We start from the raw sequence: 4834 nt of genomic DNA, 5'->3' as shown, positions 1-4834 counted from the left end.
TACATAGAAGCATGCCTTAAGTGGGCGTAGGAGTGCAGTTTAAAAAAGGAAAAGAAATATCACATTGTAGCTACTCAATTTCTTCAAAATCACTGAGCAGGAAAAGCAACATTGAACTTCCACAACGTCTATACAGTACCCAGACTTAAATCAAGACTGTCTTCCTCTATTTTTGGTAAACAACTGCATGGTAAACTTAGATGACTTTTCTCCCTGGATTTTACCTGGTAGTGGCCTTTTATTTTATTTTATTTTATTTTATTTTATTTTTATTTAAAAGAGGGCAGGTTTGGCACTTTTATAATGATGTCATCAATGTTAATATCTCTTGGGATCTCGGGAAGATTCATATTCTTCACAGCTAATACAGTACAGGCTGGAGCTCCCACTAAGCCAGCCACAGATTTCTCCAGTTTATTTTGTGCATCAATCTGTGTAACAGTCTCATTCATGTCGGTCTCCAATACCCCTCCCCCATCACCCTTTCTGCAGGAATATTGTGAACCTTGTCTACATGAAACTTAAATCCAGCTCACAGAAATTTTCAAAACATTTGTCTAATGTTTCCATAAAGAGTTGAATTAGATCTAAAATGACAAGTTCACCTTCTGAAAAATCCACACAGAAGACAACATATAATGTTGCATAATAGCTATAAATCAGTTTGTTGTCAGATCCTCCAATTAACAATTCTCTTTCTAGGAAATTACAAACATTTTCATTGCTCTTAGATACCAAATGGAATGTGTCCCTGATGATTTGCTCCTGTGTATCTTCACCGTAGGGCCGGTAGAACTTGGTAAGCCACTGCTTCCCATAGTTATTGAAGCTGAGGATCACCTTGATCATGGCTGAGCTGGACGACTTGGTGGGTGCTGGGGGCCAGGGCAGGGGTGGGTACACAAGCCTTGCTTCAGGATCTTGATGGTAATCCTTCCAAAATTTGGTTGTTAAATGGAGAAGTCATGGGAATAGCAGCCTCTTTCTCTAAATAGGCTTTATATAATGAGTTTCAATCATTTAAGACTCCATTTAATATACGATGGAACATATTATTTATGTTAACTGGAGGAAGGTGTCCATGAAGTCCCATTTTGCCAAGACAATTTGTAAGTAACAAAGACTCAATTTAATATGATTACTCACTGAGGCGGGGTATCCATGACAACTATGGGATATTTTAGAGCAATGAGTACTATGGCAATGGGGAATTTACACAAGTCTATAGCTACTGTGGTTAAAATGTGGCATACCTGTATGTCCTCTGTTATATGTTCAGGAATTTCCCAAAGATTACAGGGACTATTTTGTTTATCTTTAGCTGGATCTTGAGGTGTAACTGTCATCTGAGCCTCAGTATTAATCAGTAATCATCCATCAGTATTAATTTATATCATAAAGATTTGCCATTTGATGCATTTTCAACAATATTTATGGTTAATTTATTTTTTTTAATTTTTTTAAACGTTTATTTTATTTTTGAGACAGAGAGAGACAGAGCATGAACGGGGGAGGGTCAGAGAGAGAGGGAGACAGAATCGGAAGCAGGCTCCAGGCTCTGAGCTATCAGCACGGAGCCCGACGCGGGGCTCGAACTCACGGACTGCGAGATCATGACCTGAGCCGAAGTCGGCCGCTTAACCAACTGAGCCACCCAGGCACCCCTATTTATGGTTAATTTAGAACCTATATTGTTCAAAGTGTATTTGTAGATTAGAAACTATATTGTACAGTATTTGAATTGGTGAAAAAGGCAACATCTCTTTATCTTTTCTCAGCTTTATTGAGGTATAATTGGTATATAAAAAACATGCGTATTTAATGTATACAATTTCATTAGTCTGGACATCTGCATATACTGGCGATACCATCACCACAATCAAGGCAATAAGTATTCTATCATTTCCAAAAGTTTCCTTGTGTCGCTTTGCTTCCTCCCCCCTCACACCCTGTAAGGAAACTTAACATGAGGTCTACTCTCTTAAGGAATTTTAAGTGTTTAATACCATATTATTATCTATAGGCGCTGTGTTGAACAGTTCTCTACAGCTTATTCATCTTGTATAACTAACTATTCACATTGAATAACAACTCCCCATTTTCCCATCACCCATTCTCTGACAACCACCTATCTATTTTCTGCTTCCGTAAGTTTAACTTAAGGAAGGTACCGCATTTAAGTCAAATCATGTAGTGTTTGCCCTTCTGTGACTGAATTGCTTTACTTTGCATAATGTCTTCCAGGTCCATCTGCGCTGTTGCAAATAGTAGGATTTCCTTTTTCTTTACACCTGATTTTATGTATACATAAATCTATATAATCTTCATCCATTAATATGTCATAGACATTTGGGCTGTTCCCATAGCATCACTAATCATTGGAGAAATGCAAATCAAATCCACCATGATATATCATCTCAGACCTGTTAAGATTGCTGTCATCAAAAGACAAGAGGTAAGTATTGGCAAGGTTGTGGAGAAAAGGGAACATCTGCTCACTGTTTGTGTGAAGGTAAATTGGTACAGCCACTATGGAAAACAGTATGGAGGGTCCTTAAAAAAATAAAATAAAATAAAAATAGAAAAACCATATAATGAATCATTCCCAATTCTGAATATTCATCCAAAAGAATTAAAACCAGAACCTTAAATAGATCTGTGAATCATCATATTTATTGCATTAGTTATAATATTTATTTTACCTTTTCAGTATAAAGAGTCTTCCAGTAATTTTAAGATTTTCAGTTGGTTCAATTGTAGACTCTTTCTCATTGAGTTTCATACTTGGTCATTCCTCACTTGTATGCAGGTTCCTTCCTTCTTTCCAACCTTTCTGTTTCTTTTTTTTCTTTTATTTTCTTCAATATTCTTATATAAACACAACCAATAGTATATGTATAGATAGATAGATAGATAGATAGATATAGATATAGATATATATATATATAGAAAAAGTTTTATTGTAATGTATTGGCTCACATGATTATAAAGAGTGGCAAGTCCAAATCTGTAGTGTGGGCCTGCAGCCATCACGCTCAGCAAGTCCACTGTTGCATTGCAATATGTAGACTTACACACAGAGATCCTGCAGAGCTGATAGTTCAGTTCCAGTCCAAAGACCAGCAGGGAACCAGGAGAGCTGATGGTGCAGATGAGGTCTGAAGGTAGTCTGCTGGAGAATTCCCTCTTGCTTGGGAAGTATGTTTTATTGTTGTAGTTTTATTCAGGCCTTCAACTGATTGAATTCAGCCCACCCACATGATGGAGGATAACATGCTTACTCAAAGTTCACCAACCTAAATGTTAATCTCACCCCCTCCCCCCCCCAAAAAACGCTCCAAGTTGACACATAAAATTCATCACTTTCTCTCCACCTCCTTTTTCTTAGGTGGTTACTGGATATAGTTTGGAGGTATGTCTTTTCTACCCTGTTCATATTTATAAGTTTCTTTATCCAAAGAGTAACTCCTTGGCTATGCCACATATATGCCATGGATGGTTTTCCATATAATACTGAAGATCAGGATGTTTGCTGTGTAAGAGATATAGGCAACAGCAGCAAAAGTATTCTGTAAAATTCTAGTGAGCCATATTATTTTAGGAGTGTGGCTTCCTAAATTCCAATCACCAAGTGATGACCTTTCAAATAGTGATTTGTCTTCCTACACATGCATGACTACCTGATGGGTCAGTATTTCATACCATGTATTGCCTTTCCATTGAAGCTCTATAGCATGGCAACCAATGGTTGGTTGAGGCACACAACCAGTCACAGGATAAGAATCTTTCCTCTGATTCTACTGTAAGTTATAGCTTATGCTGTAAGTGAGAATAAAAGTTTCTCCCAAGATACTGGTAGGTATGGGAAAAGACATATGGCTCTTATAGTCATATAAGGAGTGCCCTGGGGTGCCTGGGTGGCTCAGTTGGTTAAGCATATCACTTCGGCACAGGTCATGATCTTGCAGTTTGTGGGTTTGAGCCCCGCATCGGGCTCTGTGCTGATGGCTCAGAGCCTGGAGCCTGCTTCAGATTCTGTCTCTCGTGATCTCTGCCTCACCCCGATTCATACTCTGTCTCTGTCTCTCTCTGTCTCTCTCTCTCAAAAATAAATAACTTCAAAAAAATTTTAAAAAGGAGGGCCCTAACCCCATGCTCCTGTCCCTAAGTGCAAAGTAGTTATCAAAACTTCTTACTTAGGTCGGTAAAACCTATAGCAGAGACTCAGAAGAACTAAGGAAATTTAGCACAAAGCATTACATCTAAAAACACAAATGAGCTCTTCCGGGTCACTGCGAAAATGAAAAGTCCAAATTTCAGATTAAAAATTAGGAGATTCAGTGCTGTGCCTATGTGGATCCATCCCTCCAACGGATCTACCTCCCTCCTGTTGCTAAAGGGCCCCTCTCCCGGGGGACCACTGACAGCAAAGCGAGCTGAGCCTGCTCCTCCCGATCCTGTGCACCTTCTGAACCCACCCCTGCTATTATGCCAGATCCCATCAAAGAAGCACCACAAGCCTGCCAGTGTGCAAGTAGCCCAGATAAGGGCCACACCACTCCACAGTGAGTGCTGCCCCTGGGAGAGGGGAAGATAAGGTACACACCAGTCTGACTGTGGCCCCAGCGGTGGGCTGGGGACAAATATCAGGTCTGACTGCAGTCCACCCACCACAACAAATTACTCCAGACAGCATAGGGGAAATGTCCTGCAGTTTGGCGCCACCCCAGAGACTACCAAAATGACAAAACAGAAGGGCTTTCTTCAAAGAAACTCCAGGAAGTAGCGACACCTAACAAACTGATCAAAACCAATTTAAACAATATAACAAAAC

The 4834-nt window shown here is 39.5% G+C and overlaps 1 pseudogene; it reads right to left on the bottom strand.

The window, feature by feature from the left end:
• Positions 1-265: 265 nt before the first annotated feature.
• Positions 266-1468, bottom strand: LOC105260169 (annotated as a pseudogene).
• Between the last annotated feature and the right edge of the window lie 3366 nt (positions 1469-4834).

The sequence above is a fragment of the Felis catus genome, chromosome X (genome assembly GCF_018350175.1).
Source record: "Felis catus isolate Fca126 chromosome X, F.catus_Fca126_mat1.0, whole genome shotgun sequence".
NCBI lineage: Eukaryota > Metazoa > Chordata > Mammalia > Carnivora > Felidae > Felis > Felis catus.
The sequence above is the reverse complement of the archived record's forward strand: the minus strand, read 5'-3'. Positions and strand labels throughout refer to the sequence as shown.